Source organism: Lolium rigidum, chromosome 1 (genome assembly GCF_022539505.1).
Source record: "Lolium rigidum isolate FL_2022 chromosome 1, APGP_CSIRO_Lrig_0.1, whole genome shotgun sequence".
NCBI classification, from domain to species: Eukaryota; Viridiplantae; Streptophyta; class Magnoliopsida; order Poales; family Poaceae; genus Lolium; species Lolium rigidum.
The window spans coordinates 204,529,534-204,545,262 of NC_061508.1; the positions used below are offsets into that span (position 1 = coordinate 204,529,534).

The 15,729-nt window shown below is 43.8% G+C and overlaps 2 long non-coding RNA genes across 3 annotated transcripts; both read right to left on the bottom strand.

Moving 5' to 3' along the window:
• Nucleotides 1-3,863: 3,863 nt before the first annotated feature.
• LOC124682996 lies at nucleotides 3,864-5,363 on the bottom strand. Its single transcript, XR_006996523.1, has 2 exons — nucleotides 5,257-5,363; nucleotides 3,864-4,264 (listed from the first exon to the last, which is right to left on the bottom strand). It is a non-coding gene; the product is annotated as an uncharacterized LOC124682996 (long non-coding RNA).
• On the bottom strand, nucleotides 5,357-6,352 carry LOC124682997. 2 transcript variants are annotated; one of them, XR_006996524.1, is made up of 3 exons: nucleotides 6,308-6,352; nucleotides 6,018-6,185; nucleotides 5,357-5,421 (listed from the first exon to the last, which is right to left on the bottom strand). It is a non-coding gene; the product is annotated as an uncharacterized LOC124682997 (long non-coding RNA). The 2 variants fall into 2 exon arrangements; XR_006996525.1 differs by having other exon boundaries at nucleotides 6,283-6,347.
• Between the last annotated feature and the right edge of the window lie 9,377 nt (nucleotides 6,353-15,729).

Genomic DNA, 15,729 nt, shown 5'->3' on the forward strand with positions numbered 1-15,729 from the left:
AAATTTGGCCTTTACAAAACATATTACAAAAGCTCTCATAAAAGCTAGAGAAGAGAAACTAAAACATGAAACCTCTATTCCTAGGAAGTTAGAAGATGGTTGGGAGCCCATCATTAAGATGAGGGTCAATGATTTTGATTGTAATGCTTTATGTGATCTTGGTGCAAGTATTTCGTTATGCCTAAGAAAATTTATGATATGCTTGACTTGCCACCATTGAAAAATTGTTATTTGGATGTTAATCTTGTTGATAATGCTATAAAGAAATCTTTGGGGAGGATTGATAATGTTCGTATTATGGTTAACAATAACCTTGTCCCCGTTGATTTTGTTATCTTGGATATTGAATGCAATGCATCTTGTCCCATTATATTGGGAAGACCTTTTCGAACTGTTGGTGCTACCATTGATATGAAGGAAGGTAATATTAAATATCAATTTCCTCTCAAGAAAGGTATGGAACACTTCCCTAGAAAGAGAATGAAGTTACCTTATGATTCTATTATTAGAACAAATTATGCTGTTGATGCTTCATCTCTTGATAACACTTGATTCACACTTTCTGCGCCTAGCTGAAAGGCGTTAAAGAAAAGCGCTTATGGGAGACAACCCATTATTTTGCTTCTGTACTTTTGTTTTATATTTGAGTCTTGGAAGTTGTTACTACTGTAGCAACCTCTCCTTATCTTTATTTTATTGCATTGTTGTGCCAAGTAAAGTCTTTGATAGTAAAGTCAATACTAGATTTGGATTACTGCGCAGGAACAGATTTCTTGCTGTCACGAAATTGAGCCGCCCCGTATGTAGGAAATTTAGAAAAATCTGCCAATTTACGTGCGTGATCCACAGATATGTACGCAACTTTCATTCAATTTGGGCATTTTCATGTGAGCAAGTCTAGTGCCTCAAAAAATTCATCTTTACGGATTGTTCTGTTTTGACAGATTCTGCCTTTTATTTCGCATTGCCTGTTTTGCTATGTTTGTTGGATTTCTTTGTTCCATTAACTTTCAGTAGCTTTGTGCAATGTCCAGAAGTGTTAAGAATGATTATGTCACCTCTGAATATATGAATTTTCAATTATGCACTAACCCTCTAATGAGATTATTTTGAGTTTGGTGTGGAGGAAGTTTTCAAGGGTCAAGAGAGGAGGATGAAACAATATGATCAAGAAGAGTGAAAATTCTAAGCTTGGGGATGCCCCCGTGGTTCATCCCTGCATATTTTAAGAAGACTCAAGCATCTAAGCTTGGGGATGCCCAAGGCATCCCTTCTTCATCGACAACTTATCAGGTCACCTCTAGTGAAACTATATTTTTATTCCGTCACATCTTATGTGCTTTACTTGGAGCGTTTGTTTGCTTTTATTTTTGTTTTTGTTTGAATAAAATCGGATCCTAGCATTCTTTGTTTGGGAGAGAGACCCGCTCCACTATTTCGTATGAACACATATGTTATTAGCTTTATCTTTAATGTTCATTGCGAAGGTTGAACTACTTCATTCATTGTTATATGGTTGAAAACAGAAAATGCTGCATGTGGTTAATGGTATAATGTCTTGAATAATGTGATACTTGGCAATTGTTGTGCTCATATAGATCATGTTTAAGCTCTTGCATCATGTACTTTGCACCCATTAATGAAGAACTACATAGAGCTTGTTAAAATTTGGTTTGCATTATTGGTTTCTCTAGAGTCTAGATATTTTACGGTTAAGGTGTTTGAACAACAAGGAGACAATGTAAAGTCTTATAATACTTACAATATGTTCATATGTGAGCTTTGCTGCACCTTTTATACTTGAGTTTGCTTCAAACAACCTTGCTAGCCTAGCCTTGTATTGAGAGGGAATTCTTCTCGTGCATCCAAATCCTTTAGCCAAAATACTATACCATTTGTGTCCACCATACCTACCTACTACATGGTATTTCTCTGCCATTCCAAAGTACATTACTTGAGTGCTACCTTTAAAATTCTATCCTTTGTCTTTGCAATATATAGCTCATGGAAAAAATAACCTTAAAAACTATTGTGGTGAAGAATATGTACTTATGTGTCTTATTTCTTAATAAGTTGCTTGTTGAGCGGTAACCATGTTTCTGGGGACGCCATCAACTATTACACCTTTGTTGAATATCATGTGAGTTTCTATGCATGTTCGTCTTGTACGAAGTAAGGGCGATTTTCATGATCAAATGATTTGAGTATGCATATTGTTAGAGAAGAACATTGGGCCGCTAACTAAAGCCATGATCCATGGTGGAAGTTTCAGTTTGGACAATTAATCCTCAATCTCTTATGTGAATATTAACTGTTGTTGAATGCTTATGCATTAAAGAGGAGTCCATTATCTGTTGTCTATGTTGTCCCGGTATGGATGTCTAAGTTGAGAATAATCAAAAGCGAGAAATTCAATGCGAGCTTTCTCCTTAGACCTTTGTACATGCGGCATAGAGGTACCCCTTTGTGACACTTGGTTGAAACATATGCTATGCAATGATAATCCATGTTAATCCAAGCTAATTAGGACAAGGTGCGAGCACTATTGGTATACTACTAGGAAGCAATGGCGCGGCGGCACGCCGCGCCCGTAGAATTCAACTATGCAATTAAAAATAGCTTGGTTTTGTATGATTTGCATCATTGGAGGACCAAAAGTTAAAATCGAGAACCCTATCTTTATTCTTCTTTCTAGTCTCCGGTTTCCGAAACCAGAAATTATGCTAGTAAAACAAATAATCTGCACCGGCAATACATAACATTGAAAATCCGATGTTCGACACGAGAGGAAGAAATATGCACCATTTACTGATCCAGTTATTTCCAAAACCACGTGAAGTGGTGCTGCTGTTGAAAAGCTACCGATGGATCTTGTTGCAGCCCTAAGTAACTGAAAAAGCTTCGGTTAATGGAACACCAAACATATGATAATATAGTCTTAAATCTTATTTAGTCCTCAGCAGAATAGGTCAATGAAACACCAAATCAATAATAGAATATTGACTCAGATCTTAATTAGTACTCAACAGAGTACAAAAATGAAAGTACAATAACAATATGAGGTAAACTTAGAGGTCATCCTAAAAGATAAATCTAAAAAAGTTCTAAAAACTGCAATTATGAAAAGGCAGTATATGTACTTGACATCATCTAAAATTCAAATAAATATAAGATTGCTTTGTGAAGACAGGGGCCGTAAAAGATAAATCCAAATAAGTCTAAATACTGATATCCAAATAAGTTCTAAATACTGCAAATACTTTATTAAGTTGAGGGGCAAAGAGAAGCGCTTTCCGTGCTGAGAAAGCGAATGGTTAGCGCGATACTCATGATCTGCCCACTTGACATCAGACTATTTCAAAAGACATTTACAACACCTGAATGTTGCCTTTTCAATATAAGGTACACTAACTGTTACAACTCATAAACAATTGTAGGTGTTCTTCAAGGTAATACTCCCTCCGTTCCTTTCTATAGTGCCTATAGATTTTTGGCACGGAAATTAGCGCAACGGGTATTTTTTACACAAGACCCCCTGGCTGAACGATGATCAGACTAAAATTAGGGAAATCGATAACTTCCTAACTTACTGTAACAAATCCCACAAATCTGTCTGTGTGACTCTCCATATATGTGCAGCCAGGTTTAATTAAGGAAAGAAAAACATTTTTTCCTAAATCTAAGCAATCTTTGGGACCATGCATTAGGAATCTTAATTAATTGTTTCCTATTTTGTATGAATTTTTTTCATGCATGTCGTGTGGGACTTAACCGGTGGAGGGGGTAATTGGAAAAAAGCCAAGCTACAACTTTATATTGTGAAACAAATGCCAAAAATTTATAGGCACTATAGAAAGGAACGGAGGGAGTAAAAGATATACATATAACATATCTGCAAATTATTCTTTACATGGTAGCACTCATTGAGAACATAAGACCACAACCTCGAGCTACATGTGGTTATATCTATTGCACACTGTACATCATTAATATGTAAACAACATCACTTTTATACACCATCTTTTGGTGTAGAATGAAAAGCACAGTATGTCCCAGTGACCTGTTTGTCCGGCGACAAAAGCAAGCGCCATGGCAAAATAAAATCCTATCAGGAAGAACATAATCTTCACAGGAAACCCTTTTCCTAGTTTGTTCTACTTGCCGCACAACTTCTTCTAAGATGGAATTGCGCTAAAAGGCAAGTGTTGTTGCCTGAATGTCGGTGTTGTCATCCGAGATAGTCTTGATGGCTGAAGGTACCCTCCTACAAAATGGACACAATAGTTCAGATTAAAAATATTCCTTAAAATTGTTAGAAGAAAAACATGCTACGTTTTAGGACAGCTTAATAACCGAGAGAAGGAAGCAAAGACACATGCAGCTCAAGCCCCGTGGGTGATATCGATTGCTATAAGGGGCTTGTGGTGTCGTTGTTGAATCAAGTTGTTTGGATAATGTGTCCATGTATAAGAGTGGACTACAAAGTTTTGCGTGACAACACGCCATGCAAGTTCTAGTCATTGTCATTACGGGCTAACATCACATATATCAAGTTAACCAAATATGAGAAGCTTTCTTCCTAATGTTCTAACGGTTTCAGTGATTACAAACTGAGCTACGACAGATTTACTGACACACTCTAAGTTGTACTAACATTGTGGACGACTTGTTGCACTGACGCAAGTTCAGTAAGTGCATTACTTCATTACCAAAAGAATGGCATAACACCGGTCAGATCTTACATATACTCCACACTTCAGGTATCTAGCTTCAACACTACTCGACTGTCATTACAATATCACTCTGAGTGCAAAAGTTGCTGCCAGAGTGAGGAAGCCACTTCTTGAATAACTCACAAATATATGGTCTGCTACCAGTAGAACTACATGCAAGAGAAATCACAGAAAAGATGGCACAAAATTACAATAGTTGCAATTGAATAAGACGGTAGCGTGGCCATTTGATTTATACACTTGAATATCATGAGGCAAGGCATCTTTTTAGTCTTTGTCTCATTGGTCTAAAAGTAGGTCAGCTTATACTCGTACCAAGAATGTTTGTGTCTTCAGTTTATTAAGTTTAATTCTCTGAAATGAAGAATGCAGACGACACATAAAGCGAGCTCAAATGGACCAACAGCCACCTCAATGGCCAATGTCCCCACATGCTACTCGGATCTGTACCCTATGAAGTTCCAATGTATATATGAAACCGGGGATCTGTGTAATTCCATAGTTGATTTGACATTGAACATACCTCAAATAGTGAGGAAGCTGGCCAATCAAATATTTGTCCGCATGTACTACATAAACGTGGGATCTGTGTAATTCCATAGTTGATTTGACATTGAACATACCTCAAATAGTGAGGAAGCTGGCCAATCAAGTATTTGTCCGCATGTACTGCATATTTTAGTAAAACCTGCAAAATTGATTAATTTCTTTAAGCATTGTGCAAATATATATCAATGGCATGAATGAATGAAACAAACATTGCTGGAAATTGTAAATTTGGAACTCGTATGGATGACATTAGTCAAAATAGCCTGTCTGAATTATGAATGCAAAAATAAATCACAATGCAGGTGGCAGGGTACGTAGGTTCTATATACTTATGAAGATACAATTCAGAGATTGTTTGTGCTCTAGTATACACAGTAGTACTAATACTTCCAGAATACTCCAAAATAAACGCATCATCTTGCCTCACATCAAACGTGCAAGGGACTCTGAAAAGGAGGCATCATACTGATGCAGAATACATAATTGATGAGAAAAATAGCATGGGTGCATAGATCTCAACTAATCTTTTCCCAACAAAGAAGTAGATGTTATACAAACGAATATCCTTAAGACAGTCTGTCTAGAAAATCTGAGGTAATAAGTTGGTATCATTTGTGTCAGATATAAGAATAAAAATATACTTGATAGATCAAAGGAATACATGGGACAGAACAATCGCTTGCAAACCTATCTATCAATCTTGGAGGGAGTAATAATCAATCGTGCAACATTCACCTTCTCTTGCTGTGGCAGTCCTCACATCAGCAACTCAGCACCCATGTCAGCAGGCCTGAATTGGCGATGGTAGGGCAGCTCGGAGGCAACAGCGAGCGCGGGATCCGGCTCCTACTTTGTATCCCGTGGCCCCCATCCTCGTGCTAGCATCGACGCCTTTGCTCTCGTCTGCAACCACATACCGGTACCCGTTGGTGATATAATGGGAGAGAAATATAGGGCTAAGGAGAGGCGGGCTAGGGGAGGGGAGGGGAAGGGAGAGGACCTGAGACGGAGCGGACGGCACATACCTCGACCAACCGAGTTAGGAGCCGGCAGCTTGAGGTTGGGGTGGGGGGCGATGTGGTCGTGTGGAGGCGGAGGACGACGGACCGATGCAGCAGCCCATCAGAGATCGGGGCGACCACTGAGCAGTCACACAACACACCAATGGTGGGATGCAGCAGCGCATCATAGACGCATTAGATTCTGTGGACGCGGTGCCGGCAGAATAACTGGGGAAGAGGCTCCAGCCGTGGAGCTCCGCTCTCCACCGCCGCTGCTCCCATCCCTCGATGATAGAGATAGGACATGGAAGCGCAGCCGTCTGCCGGGACAACACAAGATCCAGGACCAGGAGGGCGGATGGTGGCGGGCGGCAGGTCCTGGAGAGGAAGAAATAGAATAGGGGAAAACCAAAATCAATGGAGGTGGAATCAAAGAAACGGAAAAAAAAAACATCTAAACAGAACATATAATACACTAAACTTTGATGGAAAAAAGAAGGAAAAGCAAGAACCAAGTGTGACACGCAGGCGGCCGATAACGATGCACATAGGCAGGAGGAAGCAATCACAATATGACGAACAGAGGAGGAAATGAGGAGTCGCCGCTGCTCTATCCTGATGGTCCCGCTGCGCTGCCTGCTAGCCTCCTCTTGGTAGAGCCAAACGCCGCCGGTGAATCAAAACCTCCCTATCCACAGGCTGGGCGGCCGTGTTCTATCTCAAGCAATATCTGAAGCAGATCCCCTCCCCACCCTACCATTATTTCTTCCACATGCACCGCTAGCCTAACAATGATGAAGACGTGGCTAGGAATTCGTGGCCCTCTAGACTCTTCGGTCAAAGCGGTGCGAAGAGGATGAGAAAAGGGTGAAGGGTAAGCGGCACAGGCGGGGCCACGCATTGAATATACCTCCACCCTAATAGGTTGATAGACCAACCGAGAGAAGGCAGTTTCCGGTCACCCTTAGGTTGGAAAAAAAAATCGTACAGTTCAGAGAAAAGGAAATTCAAACTCCGATTCAATGTACCGTGAAGAAAGGCAATGGCGTGTCTCACGCTGATAGGAGATAATTACGCCATCTACAGTGCCCCGATTGTTTTCAAGGCGTGAAACCGTCAAACTTTTATATAGGGTATAATGCATGAGGCTTGCAACTTATAAGATGTCTTATACATAACACATATGCTTTATTACTACCGTTGACAAAATTGTTTCTTGTTTTCAAAATTAAAAAGTTCTAGCACAAAAATAGTAATCCATGCTTCCCTCTGCGAAGGGCCAATCTTTTACTTCATTGTTGAGTCAGTTTACCTATTCTTTCTATCCCAGAAGCAAACACTTGTATCAACTGCGTGCATTGATTCTTACATGTTTACCTATTGCACTTGTTATATTACTTTGTGTTGACAATTATCCATGAGATAAATATGTTGAAGTTGAAAGCAACCGCTGAAACTTATATCTTCCTTTGTGTTGTTTCAAAGCTTTCTACTAAGAATTTATTGCTTTATGAGTAACTCTTATGCAAGTCTTATTGATGCTTGTCTTGAAAGTATTATTCATGAAAAGTCTTTGCTATATGATTCATTTGTTTACTCATTATCTTCATCATTGCTTCGAATCGCTGCATTCATCTCATATGCTTTACAATAGTATTGATCAAGATTATGATAGCATGTCACTTCGAAATTATCCTTGTTATCGTTTACCTACTCGAGGGCGAGTAGGAACTAAGCTTGGGGATGCTTGATACATCTCAAACGTATCTATAATTTCTTATGTTCCATGCTACTTTTATGATGATACTCACATGTTTTATACACATTATATGTCATATTTATGCATTTTCACGCACTAACCTATTGACGAGATGCCGAAGAGCCAGTTGCTGTTTTCTGCTATTTTTGGTTTCAGAAATCCTACAAAGGAAATATTCTCGGAATTGGACGAAATCAACGCCCAGGGTCTTATTTTTCCACGAAGCTTCCAGAAGACCGAGGGAGAAACGAAGTGGGGCCACGAGGCGGCGACACAATAGGGCGGCGCGGCCGAGGCCCTGGCCGCGCGGCCCTAGCATGTGGGGCCCCCGTGACTCCTCCGACTCCGCCCTTCCGCCTACTTAAAGCCTTCGTCGCGAAACCCCCAGTACCGAGAGCCACGATACGGAAAACCTTCCAGAGACGCCGCCGCCGCCAATCCCATCTCGGGGGATTCAGGAGATCGCCTCCGGCACCCTGCCGGAGAGGGGAATCATCTCTCGGAGGTCTCTTCATCGCCATGATCGCCTCCTGATCGATGTGTGAGTAGTCCACCCCTGGACTATGGGTCCATAGCACTAGCTAGATGGTTGTCTTCTCCTCATTGTGCTATCATGTTAGATCTTGTGAGCTGACTATCATGATCAAGATCATCTATTTGTAATGATACATGTTGTGTTTGTTGGGATCCGATGAATATTGAATACTATGTCAAGTTGATTATCAATCTATCATATATGTTGTTTATGTTCTTGCATGCTCTCTGTTGCTAGTAGAGGCTGTGGCCAAGTTGATACTTCTAACTCCAAGAGGGAGTATTTATGCTCGATAGTGGGTTCAGGCCTCCATTGAATGCGGGACGGTGACGTAAAGTTCTAAGGTTGTGGATGTGCTTGTTGCCACTAGGGATAAAACATCAATGCTTTGTCTAAGGATATTTGTGTTGATTACATTACGCACCATACTTAATGCAATTGTACTGTTGTTTGCAACTTAATACTGGAAGGGGTTCGGATGATAACCTGAAGGTGGACTTTTTAGGCATAGATGCATGCTGGATAGCGGTCTATGTACTTTGTCGTAATGCCATGATTAAATCTCATAGTACTCATCATGACATATGTATGTGCATTGTTATGCATTCTTTATTTGTCAATTGCCCAACTGTAATTTGTTCACCCAACATGCTATTTATCTTATGGGAGAGACACCACTAGTGAACTGTGGACCCCGGTCCATTCTTTACATCTGAAATACAATCTACTGCAATTGTTCTTTACTCTTCTTCGCAAACAAACATCATCATCCACACTATACATCTAATCCTTTGTTTACAGCAAGCCGGTGAGATTGACAACCTCACTGTTACGTTGGGGCAAAGTACTTTGATTGTGTTGTGCAGGTTCCACGTTGGCGCCGGAATCCCTGGTGTTGCGCCGCACTACATTCCATCACCAACAACCTTCACGTGTTCCTTGACTCCTACTGGTTCGATAACCTTGGTTTCATACTGAGGGAAAACTCGCTGCTGTACGCATCACACCTTCCTCTTGGGGTTCGCAACGGACGTGTGTAACTACTACCACGCCAACAGCAGGACCCCCAATATGGCATGCCGCATGCTCCAGTTGTACCTTATTGGTCCAGCCCGTACTTGGCTCAACGACCTCGAGGAAAATTCCATATTTTGCTGGTTTGACCTGAAGGTTGCCTTTGAAGGACACTTTAGGGGCACCTACAAAAGACCCTCCACAGCCAGTGATCTACATGCCTGCATCCAGAAGAAAAACGAAACCTCCCGATATTTCCTCACTCGGTGGTTAGCAACAAGAAACGATTGCGAGAACGTGGATAATCGCACAGCAATGCTAGCTTTCTTAGGTGGCTTGCAGAGGGGAGGGCTGCTCCGGCACAAGCTAAGTTGCCTTGTCAACGAGCAAAAGCTAACCTTGGATGACATGATCTCCATTGCCAGCACTCAAACCGCCGCTAATGACGACACGGGTGGATAACTCTCGGCCACAGCCATACCCTTGCATCAACAAAAGAAGAACCGTGATGGCAGCAACAACAATAACAAGCGGAAGAACCCCTCTGATGAACAGAAGAGCGGCGGATCCTACATGGTAGCCATGATGTTCCAACGCGGAGGTCAAGGAGGCGGAAGAGGCTACGGGCATGGTGGCGGAGCCGGCAAGGGCCAGCAGGCCAGCAGCGCGCTGACGAGGTCACCGTCGCTGGGTTCCGCGCTCCCGAAACCTACGAAGAATACAGGGATATGCCATGCCTAGCGCATATTGATCCGGCTACTGGCAAATACTCCCACACCAATCACAAGTGCAAGTGGGTCAACGATCTCAAGACCGACCCAGAAGCAGGATAAAAGCGCGCCCGGAAGCACCGCACATGCGGCAAAGGAGGCAAGGGCAAGAGCAAGGAGAAGGACGAAGACAGTTCTGAGGCGATGGAAGAGGGTGAATCTTCGCCGGATCCCAAAGCGGGTTCCGCAGCTAACAAATCCAATCCCTTCGTCAAAAACAGTGCAGGTGCATACCACACCTTTCTCGGAACCCCGACGGTCCGGGCCAAGAAATCAGTCCTCCGGATCTTGAACGCCACACTTCCGGCTGTGCCACAATATGTCAAGTGGTATGAAAACCCGTGCACCTTCGACGGGGCGGATCATCCGACGGTTATCCCCAAAGATTGCTACGCTTTGGTCGTGGTCCCCGCATCGACGGGTATGACTTCTCTAAGTGCCTCATGGACGGCGGGGCCAGCCTAAACATCATGTACCTGGAGACTCTAGAGAAGATGAACCTTACCAAGGCGCAACTCAAGCACAGCACCACGGAGTTCCATGGTGTAGTTCTGGGTTAAAAGGCAAACTCTCTGGGCAGCATCAAACTTCCCGTGGCTTTCGGCGATGTTAACAATTTCCGTGAAGAGATGATCACGTTTGAGGTTGTGCCCTTCAAAAGTTCCTACCCTGTCATTTTTGGCAGGCCCACCTACCACAAGTTTCACGCAAGGGCGTGCTACATATACAATAAGCTCAAGATTCCGGGTCCTAACGGCATGATTACCGTATCCGAAGACTACAAGAAAGCTCGAGACTGCGAGGAGGGCGAAGCCGCCTTTGCAGAATCCGTACTATCTGGAGAGGAGATGCAAGGCTACAGGGCCGCGGTGGGTCCGAATGAGATGCATACCACCAAGAAGCAGATCTCCGACCAGAAGACCTCGTTCACGGCCGCGATAGACACGAAGAAGGTCGACCTCAAGGTAGGCGACCATTCCAAGCAAGTGTCTGTCGGAGCTGGCCTGGACCCCAACTAGGAAGACGCGCTCGTCGAGTTCCTGCGAGATAACATGGATATCTTCGCATGGAAACCTTCTGACATGTCCGGAGTACCAAGGGAACTCACCGAGCACTACCTCAATATAAATCCTGGTGCTAACCAGTGAAGCAAGTTATGCGACGCTTTAGAGACAAAAAGCGTCGCGCCATAGGGATGGAATTAGCAAAGTTACTAGAGGCAGGATTTATAGTAGAAGTTATCCATACTAATTGGGTCGCAAACCCCGTCCTTGTACCCAAAAAGAATTCTGAAATACTAAGAATGTGCATCGATTACTCTGACTTGAATAAGCATTGTCTGAAGGATCCGTTACCCTTGCCGCGCATTGAACAAGTCATTGACTCGACGGCAGGGACGGAACTTCTGTGTTTTCTTGACGCATATTCCGGGTATCACCAGATCCAGATGAAGAAGTCCGACCAAAAGGTGACCTCGTTCATCACACCCTTTGGCACTTACTGCTATGCCTTTTGGTTTGAAAAATGCAGGTGCCACATACTAGCGTACGATGCAGCGATGCCTGAAGGACCAAATTGGCCGGAATGTGCACGCTTAAGTCGACGACATCACGGTCATGACCCAGAAAGGATCCGACTTGATCAGCGGCCTCACAGAAACCTTTGAAAATCTCCGACGGTACAAGATAATGTTAAATCCGCTGAAATACATCTTTGGCGTGCCAGCCAGAAAACTCCTTGGCTTCATTGTATCTCACAAAGGCATTGAAGTAAACCCGGAAAAAATCAAGGCTATCCTGAACATCAAGAGGCCAACTTGTCTCAAAGATGTGCAACGATTAACTGGTTGTGTTGCTGCAATCAGTAGATTTGTTAGCCGTCTTGGCGAGAAGGCACTACCTTTGTACAAACTGCTGAAGAAAACAGACAAATTTGTCTGGGACGACGCAACAGACGCAACGCTTCAGGGGTTGAAGGATATACTCTCTTCCCCACCTATCTCTGTGGCGGCTCCGGATGAGTCAGAGCCTATGCTTCTCTTCCTGACAGCTTCCAACAAGGTCATTAGTCTCGTTATCGTGGTGGAGCAAAAGGAAGAAGGTCATGAGTACGGAGTCCAAAGACCAGTCTATTACATTAGCGAGGTCCTGACGGAATCCAAACAAAGATACCCTATGGAGTGTTCCTAGGTAGCCGGAAGCTAAGACATTACTTCCAGGAGCATCCCATGACAGTTGTGAGCAAAGCTCCATTGTCAACCATCATCAACAACTCCAATGCAACAGGGCGCGTAGCAAAGTGGGGAATAGAATTTTCCGCCTTCGACATCAACTACAAAGCCAGATCTTAGATCAAGTCTCAAATTTTGGCGAATTTCTTCGTCGATTGGACTAAAGCACCGGAGGGCGCACCTATGCCAGAACCTGAAGCTTGGGCCATGCACTTTGACGGATCCAAGCGGCATCAAGGCTTGGGGGCTGGAGTTACCCTGAAGACACCTATCGGAGAAGAACTGTAGTACGTTCTGCAGATTCACTTCGAAGCTACAAATAACATGGCGAAATATGAGGCTCTACTACACGGTCTGCGCATCGCTAAGGAAATTGGGATCAAACACATCATATACTGTGGAGATTCCGACCTAGTGGCGCAACAAGTAGCCGGAACCTGGAACGCCAAAAACTCCATTATGGCGGCTTACATAGATGAAGTTGACGAAATCGCCAAGTGCTTCCTCGGATACGAAGTCAAGTACGTCAGGAGAGATGATAACACAACGGCAGATATGCTGTCCAAGATCGGATCCGGCAGGAAACCCATTCTGGCTGGAATTTTCCTTGAGCACCTACGGACACCCTCAGTAAAGGGCGCTAACCCGGAAACCCCGACGTGTCCGTATCTCCAGCTAAGGAGGTGATGGTTATCACTCCGGCTTGGACTCAGCCTTTCCTGAACTACCTCATCGACCAGAACTTGTCGGAGGATGAAGTCCTCGCACGACAGGTCGTCGGGCGAGAAAGGTCCTACACAATAGTCGATGGATAGCTCTATAAATGAAGTGCAAACGAGGTATTTCTGAAATGCATCTCAAATCAATATAACATCGAAATCCTCAGAGAGATCCACCAAGGTGATTGCGGGCATCAACCGCTCAGAGGTCCCTTGATACGTCTCAAACGTATCTATAATTTCTTATGTTCCATGCTAGTTTTATGATAATACTCACATGTTTTACATACACTTTATATCATTTTGATGCATTTTCCGGCACTAACCTATTAACAAGATGCCGAAGCGCCAGTTTCTGTTTTCTGCTGTTTTTGGTTTCAGAAATCTTACACAGGAAATATTCTCGGAATTGGACGAAACAAAAGCCCACGGTCTTATTTTGCATGGAGCCTTCCAGAAGTCCGAGGAGGAGACGAACAGGGGCCGCGAGGCGCCCACACCCTAGGGCGGTGCGGTGGGGTCTATGGCCGCGCCGGCCTGTGGGGTGGGCCCCTCGGCCGCCTCCCGACTCTGCCCTTTCGCCTATAAAAACTCTCCGTCGCGAAAACCCTAGTACCGAGAGCCACGATACGAGAAAAGTTACTGTGACGCCGTCGCCGCCAATCCCATCTCGGGGGATTCTGGAGATCGCCTCCGGCACCCTGCCGGAGAGGGGAATCATCACCGGAGGGCTCTACATCACCATGCCCGCCTCCGGATTGATGCGTGAGTAGTTCATCCTTGGACTATGGGTCCATAGCAGTAGCTAGATGGTTGTATTCTCCTCTTGGGCTATCATGTTTAGATCTTGTGAGCTGCCTATCATGATCAAGATCGTCTATTTGTAATGCTACATGTTGTGTTTGTTGGGATCCGATGAATATGGAATACTATGTCAAGTTGATTATTGATCTATCATATATGTGTTGTTTATGATCTTGCATGCTCTCCGTTGCTAGTAGAGGCTCTGGCCAAGTTGATACTTGTGACTCCAAGAGGGGGTATTTATGCTCGATAGTGGGTTCATGCCTCCATTGAATCTGGGACAGTGACATAAAGTTCTAAGGTTGTGGATGTGTTGTTGCCACTAGGGATAAAACATCAATGCTTTGTCTAAGGATATCTGTGTAGATTACATTACGCACCATACTTAATGCAATTGTCTGTTGTTTTTAACTTAATACTGGAAGGGGTGCGGATGCTAACCCGAAGGTGGACTTTTTAGGCATAGATGCATGCTTGATAGCGGTCTATGTACTTTGTCGTAATGCCCTAAGTAAATCTCATAGTAGTCATCATGATATGTATGTGCATTGTTATGCCCTCTCTATCTGTCAATTGCCCAACTGTAATTTGTTCACCCAACATGCTATTTATCTTATTGGAGAGACACCACTAGTGAACTATGGACCCCGGTCCTTTCTTATACATCTGAAATACAATCAACTGCAATCTCTGTTCTCTGTTGTTCTTCACAAGCAAACATCATTCTCCACACCATACGTTTAATCCTTTGTTTACAGCAAGCCGGTGAGATTGACAACCTCACTATTAAGTTGGGGCAAAGTATTTTGGTTGTGTTGTGCAGGTTCCACGTTGGCGCCGGATTCCCTGGTGTTGCGCCGCACTACACTCCTCCACCAACAACCTTCACGTGGCCTTCATCTCCTACTGGTTCGATAACCTTGGTTTCTTACTGAGGGAAAACTTGTTGTTGTACGCATCACACCTTCCTCTTGGGGTTCCCAACGGACGTGTGCTTCACGCGTTATCATCCCTCATTGCAAAAGCTTTCCGGTAAGGTTTTTACTAGCTAACAACTAAACAAAATGCTGAAAAGATAGTCAAAACTTGCCGTGGTTGCAAGTACTATGCTACTCAACCAAATGCTCCGGCTCAGGAGCTGAATACCATCCTTATCACTTGGCCGTTTGCGGTCTGGGAGCTTGACATGGTTGGAAAATTGAAGAAATCGTCTTCTGGCGGTTTTGAGTACCTCTTGGTCGCTATTGACAAGTTCAGTAAGTGGATCGAGGAAAAGCCAGTGAGAAAAAGTCGATGGTGCTACGGCACTAAAATTTGTTTGCAGCCTCGTAGTGAGATACGGCATCCGACACAACATCATCACAGATAACGGCACGAACTTCGCGCAGGGAGAACTGAAGGATTATTATAATGATGTAGGGATCCGGCTTGACCTGGCCTCTGTGGCTCACCCACAATCCAATGGGAAGGTCGAGCGAGCCAAGGGCCTCACACTAGCCGGAGTCAAACCTTGCCTTGAAGAACCGCTGCAGCGAGCAGCAGGAGCTTGGGCTGAGGAGTTAGATTTTGTTATGTGGAGTTTATGAACTACCCCTAACAGGTCGACTGGATTCAC